This window comes from Pseudorasbora parva, chromosome 2 (assembly GCF_024679245.1).
Source record: "Pseudorasbora parva isolate DD20220531a chromosome 2, ASM2467924v1, whole genome shotgun sequence".
Taxonomy (NCBI): Eukaryota; Metazoa; Chordata; class Actinopteri; order Cypriniformes; family Gobionidae; genus Pseudorasbora; species Pseudorasbora parva.
Window position 1 is genome coordinate 61,472,522 of NC_090173.1, and position 12,745 is coordinate 61,485,266.

Below are 12,745 nucleotides of genomic sequence, written 5' to 3' on the forward strand. Positions count from 1 at the left end.
GTTCAGTGCAGCATGAGTCAGAATTTACCTCGCTTCGCCCACTCTTCAAGACAATGAAAGCAAAATGTAAAAGCACCGATTTTTTCAATATTTAGGATTTAAACCCAATGCTAATAAGCAACCTGCAAATGATTCGCTTAGTTTTTCTAAATCTTGTGTTTTACATTAACAATAATAATAGATGTGTAACGATACACTCGTGTTACGATTCGATATGTATCTCAATACTGAACTCACGATACAATATGTATCCCAATATTTTGAGCCAAAATAAAGAGTTTTGTTTTATTTTGTACTTTTTTATTATTATATTAGGATATTATTATCAGGACTCAAAAATATTCCCCGATTGCATTATTATACGTTATATTCAACATTATGTATCGTCGTTGTATGATTCTATGTAACAAGATTATTAATATAATGTCACCGAAACCGTAAACTTAAATTTTTTTCCCTCACGCATTACTCGCGCTTTCAATGCAGGCATTCTCTCCCCATGCATGCATGCCCTGCCTCTCCCTCTATTAATGCAGTATGTAAGAATGAACCATCTAAATTGCTTTGAATAATCATACTACTAAAACTAAATGTGATCTGTTGATTTAAATAATGTTTGCAATGAATGTCCGTGTTTTCTACAATATGTGCGTTGTGTTAAATATATTCATCATATAAAGCAGTTGTGTCTCTTCGGAAGATTTGGATTAAACCACTCGATTAGTTATTTTTATAATGCCTTTATGACATATTTTTGCTTTTTTAAGTTTGAGAGGAATGGACTTTACAAATGGAGGAACAGAAATCCCTCAGGTTTCATAAAGAATATCTTCATTTGTGTTTGGAAGTTAAACAAAAAATGACATTATGCTGAGCAGCCTACATGATAACAGTTAACATTTGTGGTAGACTACATTTGTTCATTTGTGTTTGGGTGATTTATACCTTATAAATAGACCAACTACAGCAAGTTGAGCCTTGGATAAAACCACTATGTATCGCAAATCATATCATTTCTGTCAGGAAAACTCTCAGGATTCAAGTGTAAATACCAATCCTTTATTAAAAGTAATAATAGAGAACATTCAACAAGGGAAACACAGACAATGATATGGTGCAATGGTCCTTGGCAGCACAGGGACTACAATGGGCAGATCTTGAACGATGATTCAGATGAGATCTCCACGCTGATATAAACATCCACTTTAGCAGAAGACTGGAGCACAAGCAGGCAACATCCAGCCCAAGAACAACAGGAACTCAGGAAACGGAGGGTAAAAACTGCAAAGAGCAGAGCGTGAGCACCGCAGGACAACAGAACGATCCGACAAAGAATGAACAAACACAGAGACAATAAATACCGGGACCAGGGGTGAACGGGACGGGCGGATTAATGAGTGAACAAAAAACAGGCTTAATTTTGGATACATGACATACTGGAGGAATTCTCCTGTACGCTGGAGAAAGTTGAGGCGGACTGTCACTGGACTAAGCATCTTAGTGACAGTGAATGGGCCAATAAATTTAGGAGCCATTTTATTGCAGATGGTGCAGAGAGAAATGTTCAGAGTAGAAAGCCACACTTTGTCCAACAACGAATTCGGGAGTCTTAGTGTACTCTCGCGTTTGGAGGAGGGGACCGCGTGGGCGGAGGGGACCGCGACTTCGGATTCCAAGCTCGGTAAAACAGATGGCTGGTAACCTATACTACCCTTAAGCGAAGTAAGGCCCATGACCGATACTGGTAACAAGTTATGCACGTACTCAACCCAAGAGAGATCCTGGCTCCAGGAGGAAGGATTCTGAGACACCAAATATCGCAACACTCGTTCCAAATCTTGGTTGGCCCTCTCTGTTTGACAATTGCTCTGAGGATGATGACCAGAGGAAAGACTGACACTCGCCCCAGTAAGCGACAAAATTCCCTTCAAAATTTGGACACGAATTGGGGTCCTCTTTCAGAAACCACATCTTTCGGGAGGCCATGAATACAAAAGACATGATCAATGACAGTGACCGCTGTCTCCATGGCAGAGGGTAATCAGGGCAGGGGAATAAAATGAGCCGCCTTTTAGAACCGGTTCACCACGGTTAAAACCACCGTGTTGCCCTGGGAGGGTGGGAGGGCAGTAATAAAATCTAGCGCAATATGGGACCAGGGTCTCAAAGGGACAGACAGCGGCTGAAGGAGTCCCGCTGGGGGTCGATTTAAAGTCTTATCAACAGCGCAAACTGAGCAGGCCAAAACAAAACTGCGAATGTCTTGAGCCATAGAAGGCCACCAAAACCGTTGACCAAAAACCTGGTGTGATTAACCCCTGGATGACAAGCAATCTTGGAACAGTGACCCCAGCGGATGACGTCTGGCCGCAAGTTCTCAGGCACAAAAAGACGACTCGGTGGTTAACCGGGCGGAGGCGTTACCCCTTGTAAGGCGCTACAGACCTTCTACTCGATCTCCCAGACGACCACAGAAATGACCAGTCTCTCTGGTACGATGGAATCGGGAGAAAAAGGATGATCAGAACGATCAAAAATACGAGACAAGGCATCGTGCTTGATGTTTTTAGAGCCTAGACGGTACGAGATAGAAAAATCTAAACGGCCGAAAAAAAGAGCCCACCGAGCCTGCCTGGAGTTCAAACTTTTCACAGATCTAATGTACTCTAGGTTCTTGTGATCGGTCCAGACGATAAAAGGAACCCTCGAACCCTCTAACCAATGATGCCACTCTTCCGAGGCCAACTTGACTGCCAACAACTCTCTGTTACCAATATCGTAATGGCGTTCGGCGGGTGACAATCGTTGAGAAAAATACACGCAGGGGTTTGTTAGGGGTTACAGTTTTGTCCCATAGACCAGATATGCGAAATGAAGACCAGGAGTCAGGATGTTCAATCATCGGAGAGAATTTTACTGAAGAATAGTTTGCAGTTTCATCGGTAGAGTCAGCTTCAGAGTCTCTCAGGGCGGTGTCAGGCCAGACTCTACTCTACACAACCTTACACAAAATTACCACACCAGTTATACCAATTTCAAGGGCATGATTTACATCATTACAAACACGTGGAATATTTCTGATTGGCATAAAGTCTAAACAATGTGTCACGCGAGAATAGACAGATGTTGTTGTTGTTGTTGTTAATCAGGGATAATCCCAAGATTGGGGTAGTGTTGACTTCAGGGGAGTCCTAGAAAGATGCCAAGAGGTCTAGGGTGTGAGAAAAGCAGTCCAATCCATTCCATAGACCTGCACAGAACATGTAACACACATACACACAAGACTCTAGGGTACATCTCTCCTCCAAGGTTAGTGCAGCAGTGAGCTTATCAACAGAACAAGATATCAACACCACATGACAAACAAATTTCCAGAAAGAAAAGTATGACTAATATCATCTAAATATAAAGACAAAAATGTACTTCTATCAATGGGAAAAATCACACTATATAAATGGGAAGAAATCACAATTGGGAGACTCAAATCCTCCCACCCCTTCCTGTCCTACTAACAACAGGCAGGATTCACCTCTTGGAAGTTCTAACTTTCTCTCCAAGGCCCTGTTGGTCAGGACCCAGAGATAGAGGTCAGGCTATCTATGTCAGGGCATATAGATAGGGGTCAGACTGTCTTTGTCAGACCATCTCTGGAAAGCAACTTAGAAACCATACAGCAGACATAGAGTCAAAATCATATTAAATAATAGTTAAATGTATTAATGATCACATAAAATTGATTGTCAATAATTCATTATTTTAAAAGGATAATAACTGATTATTTAATTCATGAGGTTATTAAAAATCATTCAAGAGGATAAGATGCATATGATGAAGATGCATATGATGAAGAGGCAAGGGTGTCGGCCCACTCCCCCCTTCAGGTTCATCTTAGAGCGCTGGGAAAGAACCGCATAAGCCCCAACCTATGACGCGTCAGCAGGGGCGTGGGACTGGGGGGATAAAGGGTACTGAGTAACCAGGGCCCAAGGCAGGGGGGGGGCCTTAGAAGTCAGTTTTCTATACATACACATACATGGTACGGGGGCCAAGCAAGATGGTTTGTACCCAGGGCCCAAAATTTGGTGCTACGCCCCTGCGCGTCAACCTCCACCACGAACTGACCAGAGGTGTCAAGTAACGAAGTACACATACTTCGTTACCTTACTTAAGTAGAAATTTTGGGTATCTATACTTTACTGGAATAATTCTTTTTCTGCCTACTTTTTACTTACTCCTACTTACCTACTCCTTACATTTTCACGCAATTATCTTCACGCAAATATCTTATCTATTACTCCTTACTTTTTAAAAATAGCCTCGTTACTCCTCTTTTATTTCATCTTGTTTAAAAAAAAACTATGCAGATAAAACGCGTCATCCGGATAGTGTGAATTTGATTGTGGTTGGATGAGAACATATACCATTCCAACACCCTATTGGTTACTACGCGATCCGTCGCGCCTGCACATGACTCAAAGCACAAATCACACATGGTGTTGCCAGATTGGGCGGGTTCCAGCGGACGAGCACGCACTTTCAATCAGCAGCAGACTCGCTCATTCATGACAGCCAGGTTTTTAGTGCGATAACTCGTCGTAGATGTATTCAAGTGATCGCTATGCTAAAGTGGCATACATACAGTATATATATAAAAGCCGTTTCTACAGAAAACGTGGATTACACCTGTGACTCGAACACTCTTTATAAATATAATCATGATTCCTGTCCATCATAATATACACACTCAGGACATCTGCAACTAGCAACCCCAACAGCTGCTGAAAGAGGTTTGAATCAATGATGAATCAGTTTTGACTGGGCTAAGTGCATGTTCTATGAACTTCACAAGGGGTAGGCTACTGTAGTTTTGTCAGAGCAAAGCTAAGCGCAGTGTTGTTATTTTTTGTTGGCGGATTATTGTACAGTATCAATGAATTACGCATTTTGGCAGTGGCATGGGCGTAGATTACGGGGGGGACGTGTCCCCCTCACTTTTAATAAAATGTATTTTCGTCCCCCGCACTTTTATTGGGTCTCCGATTCTAGTCGACCCGCTCCGAGCGGGATTCGAACCAGCGTTACCCTGCGCGGCGACGGCCAAATTAACAAGGACGCTAAAGACAGCCTTCTCTAATCTCGGTTGATAGAGCGCTTTTTGAGGTCACGGGCAAGTGTATATACATAGAAACCAATGTGAATACATTAAGATTTAAAATCAGAGACAAAAAATAATCTATGCATGACCTGCTGTCATTTTATTCGCATCTAAATATGAGGAGGGCGCTCTCATAGAAAGTCCAAATTCCAAAAGCGGATTCGTAGAGGTAATACCCTGTCACGCTGGAGCTGCAGCTGAAGGAGAACAATCGTTATGAGTGATGAAACGTGACGAAGACAATCAGACGAGTGCGACAATATATGCTTTATGTGTGTTTTTCAAGCCATCTCAATGTAGCCTATTTATTGACAATAAAGTAGCCTACCATATGAATAATGCAGCTTTTTTAATGTTTAGTATCTTCTGCTCACCAAGGCTGCATTTATTTAATCAAAAATAGTTAAAACAGTAATATTGTGAAATATTATTACAAATTAAAACTGCTTTTTTCCTATGTGATCAAAGCTGAATTTATCATTCCTCCAGTCTTCAGTGTGACATGATCCTTCACTAATCATTCTTATATGATGATTTTATAATCAAGAAACATGATAATAATTATTATCAGTGTTGAAAACAGTTATGCTGCTTTAAAATGTTGTGGAAACCATGCTACATTTATTTTTCAGGATTCTTTGATGAATAGAAAGTTCAATGGACAGCATTTATTTGCATTTATTAAATAAATTATTATCTTGTAATATTAACAATATCACTTGTGATCAATTAAATGCATGTCTGATCAATACAAGTATTAATTTCTCTCTTGTTTTCATTTTACCACAAATGTTTAGATGGTTTCCACAAAAATTAAGCAGCACTATGAGCAGCACAACTGATAATAATCATAAATGTGTGTTGATCATCAGATCCTCATCTGAGAATGATTAGTGAAGGATCATGTGACACTGAAGACTGGAGTAATGATGATAAATTCAGCTTTGATCACAGGAATAAACTGCACTTTACTATATATTCACAGAGGAGGAAAGTGGGCTGGTTTTGTTGAGCTTTGAGCCCTGCAAAGGCCCGGCACAATCCTTTGACACACTCCTGCAGTCATTAAAATAGTTCAGCTTTGTTTGTAATGTCCAAGTAGTTATATTTCGTTTAGTTTCTTTATTAAAGTTAATTTAGAAAAATGTTTGGATAATTTGTTTGTTTGTTAATTTTTTTTAAAGTGACAACCAAGCAGTCGGCGGCCAACAGTGGGTATGAGGTTAGGGGTGTAAAAAAAAGTCAGGGTCCATAGGGCTCTAAAGCGTTGACCCAATCTGGCAACACTGATCACACATGTAGCCTACATTTACATTCCAATAAAGGTTATTGATAACATTACTGATAGGCAACTAGTCATCATATCTTCCGCTTCAGGAAACACATGTTAATGCGTAGCAGTACACAGATGGTGTATTTCCATTGTACTAAAATGCATTCATTTTCAATGTGTATATATGTGGCTGAAGCAGGTAGCCAGTGCCTCCCAAATTTTTCAACATTAACATTTTAATATAACATTATAGTCATTATGGCCTTTAGAAAAATGTTTTTGAGGAGGTGGGGTAGTGCACTATATGCCCCCGTGGTGTGGCCTTAGCTTTTGTCTTTAATGACATTTTTTTCCTTACATTACTTTCACTTTTATACTTTAAGTAGTTTTGTACTTTAAAACGTCTCGGTTACGTATGTAACCCTCGTTCCCTGAGGAGGGAACGGAGACGTAACGTCAGTGACTGACGAATGGGGGTTTCGCCTAGAAGCCAATCATCTTCGAGATCTTAGAAAGCGCCCAATGGCAGTGCCAATGCCATGGGCATGCGAAATTTGCATACGTAACTCCGCCTACCCACCTGGGTATATAAGGAAGTAGCTGGCATGAATCGCATTATGTTACCTGCTGAGGAGCCAAGACTGAACTCTCGGCCGTTCCAGCGGTACAGCGGAAGTGGCAGCGGGACGTTACGTCTCCGCTCCCTCCTCAGGGAACGAGGGTTACATACGTAACCGAGACGTTCCCTTTCGTTCAGTCATTCCGACGTAACGTCAGTGACTGACGAATGGGGGTCCCAATGCAATAACGCCACTCAGCTGTCTTCCAGTGCCCTGCGCAAGCGTGAGAACCCTGATGCCAGTTAGGACGGTCAAAGGCCTCTACTTAACGCAGGAATACCAAGGTACACTGGGAGGCATATTCCAGGAGGAGATATGCGCCAAGATGCCTACCCGTAGGCAGGACTTAGGAATACACGTATGACCCCGGAGGGGTGCATACAGAAGATCACTGGGGTACCAGCCGCAGGTGGATTTTTAACCCCAGGGGGTGGCAAGGTTGCCAAGGTAATACACCAGCTCAGGCTTACGGTGGAAATACACATGTGGGGGTCGCCGGAGGGGAACCATGCACATGGGGCACCTGGCCGGACACGAGTGTCTGGGCTAAGGGCAGACTTACTGGCGTCGGCGTCGTCAGTGCTGGAGGAGCTCAGGGCTCTCGGGGAACTCACCTGAGAAGAATATCGCACGTATCCAGTCCGTGGAGTGGAATGGCGAGCAAGCGAAGACACCTGAGCCAATCCATTACCGGCCACTTGTAGAGGCGAGTACATAGTCGGATACAGGCTCCACTCGGAGGTTAAAAAACCTGGCGAATGTGTTTGGTGTCGCCCAGCCTGCAGCTCTGCAGATGCCTGTCAGCGGAGCACCATGTGCTAAAGCACAAGAGGAGGCCACACTCCGGGTGGAATGGGCCCTGACCCCAAGGGGACATGGGCGTCCCTGCTGCTGGTAAGCCAAAACAATGGTGTCCACTATCCAGTGAGACAGCCTTTGCTTTGAGAGAGCCTTCCCTTTCAGCTTCCCACCATCACAGACAAAGAGCTGGTCTGAGGTCCTGAAACACTGCGTCCTGTCTACGTAAGCACGAAGGGCGCGTACTGGACAGAGCAATGCCAAGGCTGGGTCTGCCTCCTCCAAAGGCAGCGCTTGCAGGTTCACCACCTGGTCTCTGAACGGAGTGGTGGGAACCTTGGGCACATATCCAGGCCGGGGTCTCAGGATCACGTGAGAGTCAGCCGGCCCGAATTCCAGGCACGCTTCGTCAACCGAAAATGCCTGCAGGTCCCCTACTCTCTTGATGGAGGCCAATGCGGTCAGGAGCGCTGTCTTCATAGACAAGAACTTAACATCTACTGACCGCAAAGGCTCAAATCGGGCCCTCTGCAGAGCACTTAGAACTACTGAGAGGTACCAAGAGGGTACAAGAGGAGCACGAGGAGGATGTAGTCTCCTCGCACCCCTCAGGAACCTGATGACCAGGTCGTGCTTACTTACCGTTTTCCCGTCCAAGAGGTCATGGAAGGCGGCAATAGCGGCCACATAAACCTTCAGGGTGGATGGAGACAGCCTTCGATCCAACCCTTCCTGGAGGAAAGAGAGCACAGACCCGATCGGGCACTTCCAGGGGTCTTCTTGGCGAGAAGAGCACCAATTGACGAAGAGGTTCCACTTCAACGCATAGGCCCGTCTCGTGGACTCGGCCCGAGCGGAAGTGATGGTAGCCACCACCGGAGGTGGTAGGGTACTCAAACCTGCCGCGTCCCGTCCAGGAGCCACGCGTGGAGGTTCCAAAGATCGGGACGCGGGTGCCACAGGGTGCCCCGTCTCTGAGAGAGTAGATCCTGTCTCAGAGGAATCGGCCAGGGAGGGGCTGTCGCAAGGAGAACTAGTTCTGGGAACCAGGTCCGGCCGTGCCAGTATGGGGCGACCAAGATGACCTGCTCCTTGTCCTCCCTGACCTTGCACAGAACACGTGCAAGAAGGCTCACTGGGGGAAACGCATACTTGCGTAGGCCCTGCGGCCAGCTGTGCGCCGGTGCGTCCGTGCGGAGCGTGCCCTCGGTCAGGGAAAAGTACAGGCTGCAATGGGACGAGTCGTGGGAGGCAACAGATCTACCTGTGCGTCCCCGAACTGATCCCAGATCAGCTGGACCGACTGGGGATGGAGTCTCCACTCCCCAGGGATAGGCTGAACCCGTGAGAGCTCGTAGGCTGCACGGTTCAGGATCCCCGGGATATGGACAGCACGAAGGGACCTCAGGCGCTTCTGACTCCATAAGACGAGATGGCGGGCGAGTTGAGACATGCGGCGGGAGCGTAGACCGCCCTGGTGGTTGATGTACGCTACTACGGCCGTGTTGTCTGATCTGACCAGAACGTGTTGGCCCTTCAACAACGCTAGGAAGCGGTGCAAGGCGAACCGAACTGCCAGCAACTCGAGGCAATTGATATGCAGGCGGCTCTGGCTCTCTGACCAAGAGCCGGCGGCTGCATGTCCATTGCACATGGCACCCCAACCCGTGGTGGACGCATCTGTTGACACAACAACATGCCGGGAAACTCATTCTAAGGGCACACCTGCCCGTAGAAAGCTGAGGTTCGACCACTGGGTGAGTGTCTGTCTGCAGGTCTGAGTCACTGGAACCCGGAGCGTGCCAGACTGCCATGCCCATCTCGGGACTCGATCGCGAAGCCAGTGCTGAAGCGGTCTCATATGAAGCAATCCGAGCGGCGTCACCGCGGCTGCAGATGCCATATGCCCCAGGAGCCTCTGAAATAGTATCAGTGGAACCGCACTCTTGCTCTCTATCTGCCTGAGGCAAGTCAGCAGTGACTGCGCGCACAAGCCGGTAAGCTGCGCGCACATGGCGACCGAGTCGATCTCCATACCGAGAAAAGAGATCCTCTGCACTGGGCAGAGTTTGCTCTTCTCCCAGTTGACCCGAAGGCCCAATCGAGCTAAGTGGTGGAGAACCAGGTCTCTGTGTTCACACACCCGGTCCCGAGAGTGGCCCAGTATGAGCCAGTCGTCGAGATAGTTCAGGATGCGAACCCCTTGTTGCCTGAGTGGCGCAAGGGCTGCCTCGACAATCTTCGTGAAGACGCGAGGGGACAGAGCTAGCCCGAATGGTAGTACGGCATACTGATATGCCCGCCCTTCGAACGCAAACCGTAGGAACGGTCTGTGTCGCGGAAGGATGGGCACATGGAAGTACGCGTCCTTCAGGTCGATCGCTGCAAACCAATCGCATGGACGAACGCATTTCGAAAAGGCGTTTCGCAGTCAACATCCTGAACGGAAGCCCGTACAGGGATCGGTTCAGGACGCGAAGGTCCAGGATCGGTCGTAACCCACCGGATTTCTTCGGTACAATGAAGTAAGGGCTGTAGAAGCCGGACTTCATCTCGGCTGGAGGGACGAGCTCGACCGCACCCTTCGCCAGTAGGGTCGCGATCTCCGCACGCATGACTGGGGCATTGGACCCCACCATGGTGTACCGGACACCCCGGAACGGGGAGGAGCTCGCGCGAACTGAATCGCGTAGCCGAGCCGGATGGTCCGTGCGACCCAGCGGGACAGTCCCGGCAGCTGTAGCCACGCTCCCAGGGAGTGTACCAAAGGGGTCACGCGGAGCACCGGCGTACCCTCGGTGGGGCAGCGAGGCAGCGTTACTGGCCCGGAGTCGGGGCGGCGGTAACAGCTGCGCCCTGACAGAGGAGACCAGGGAAGGACTCGCGTTCCACTGGGGTCTGCTCTGAGAGGGGGCTGGCGACAGAGAGGGACGAGAGCGGCGTGGCCCGGGGGCGGCGCACACTGCCGTCACCGGTCTCTGGGTGCTCAGGGATGGGTTAATCAGTTCTTTCTTGCAAAGGTTGCTGCTGACCCGTGGGCCAGCAGCTGGAACAAGGATTCTCCCCCGGCCCTCCACCGGGGGAAGGGGCGGACCTGCCACCGTCCCATGAAAGACCTGCCCATCCCAGAGCTGTCCGCGTCCGGAGCGCCGCTGGCCTTATTTTCAGCAGGCTGCGGGGCTGGCGCGGACTGGGACGGCTTCCTGCAGCGCGCCCTGTGGCGTGGCCAGGGTGAAGGCTGCTGCTGTGGCCACGCGGGAGGGGGTCGCAGGAAGTCGCCCTGGCGGTGAGGAGGCTGAGGCAACTGTGCCGGCGGCGCTTAGGTGCAGCAGCGGGCCGCCGGGGCAGATGGCCTCAGTCTGCCTCTGGGGACAGCCAAGAACTGTTGGGCACAGTCCCTGACCGTGCCGCCGATAAGGCCGGCCTGGGATATGGGCGAGCTGAGGAGGCGGGCTCACTCAGCCATCCCACATCGACCAAGTAAGGCCAGTTGTCTTTCCCGGACCACAGCTGTGGACATCTCCTGACCCAGGGGGCGTGTGGTCACCAATGCCGCGCTGGGCGGGATCGGTGGCGGCACGCCTTTCTCGAGGCAGTGTTACCGGCCCGGACTCGGGTGGCATAGCGGCCCGGTGTCGAGGCACTGGTAACGACTGCGCCCTGACAGAGGAGACCAGGGAAGGACTCGCGTTCCACTGGGGTCTGCTCTGCGAGAGGGCTCGTAAGCCCTGGATCAGCTCTGTCCTCGTGCATACGCATCGGGCGGCAGCTTACCCCATAGCACTGCTGGACTACGCCACCGAAGTAGACGAGCCAGCAGGCTTGGGAGGGCGCTTAGGATAGCCTCACCGCGTCAAGTCAAAGCACTCAGTGGACACCGTAGTGCGCAACAGAGCACCTGACTGAGGGGGAGGGACCCCAGTGTACCCTTAGGCCGCGACCCCTCGAGGGCAGAGAAGGCGGAGGAGGCCACCAAACGGTAGCGGGAAGACCCGGAGATCTCCCGGACCGCGTTCACTCCTCATGCATCTCGGGAGCGAAATGGCATTGGGGGCGGGGCCCGCAGCTGTCGGGTGCCACCTCCAAGAACCAATCGCCCAACCGCGAGCACTCGTGACAGGGTGGAGATTCACACCAGCCCGAGGCTCGCGGCTGCCCGAGATAACATGGCTGTCAACTCTAGGTCAGATTCTACAGTGCTACCACACCCGGAGGCGGAGCATAGCCGAATCGTCATCCCCAAAGGACTCTAGCCCACCTTGAGATGCGGCAATCGACCTCTCGCCGCTATCTGGAGTATGAACGAAACGAACAGGGCGTCAGCAGACGGTCCCGCTGCTTCAGTCCAACACTCACTGGAAGCGATGTGCAAGAGGGCGGGAGTGGCCCGAGGAATGATCGTCGGGGTTCTTAATACCACAGCACCGCCCTCAGGTCACCCTGGCCACCAGCCAAAGTACCACCTCTCTCGGAGATGGTAGATCGGGGTGTGGCAGAGGGGACTCTCTCTCTTTACAGAGATCATTGAGTCTCGACCACAACATCGCGATGGTCATGTTCCCACAGAGGGAACACAGCACATCCACAAACACTGTCCGAACGTGCTGGGCCCAAACACGTCGAGCAGTGAATGCGTCCCAAAGACAGCAACAGATATCGACCGCACCCGGAAGTGCGCGGGCAACCCGTCTTGAAAAAGACGTGCCACACGCAAGCTCTTTTTGTGAGAGGAAGCTCTGCAGAGTGCCGAAGCGCCCAGGGAAAACACACACAGCTGTTGCAGATCACTGCACAGATCAGCAGGCAGGCAATGTGAGATCGCTGGAACGCGCCGTTACACCAACACCCTGGAGAACCGCTCGTCTCGAAGACTGAAGAGAGGACTTCAGAATTCAGGCT

At 49.4% G+C, this 12,745-nt stretch overlaps 1 protein-coding gene across 1 annotated transcript in view; it reads left to right on the top strand.

Annotated features, from left to right (window-relative positions):
* The window catches only part of LOC137049537 (uncharacterized), a 73,072-nt gene that overhangs the window by 25,378 nt on the left and 34,949 nt on the right, over positions 1-12,745 (top strand). The gene's annotated exons all lie outside the window — the stretch shown is intronic.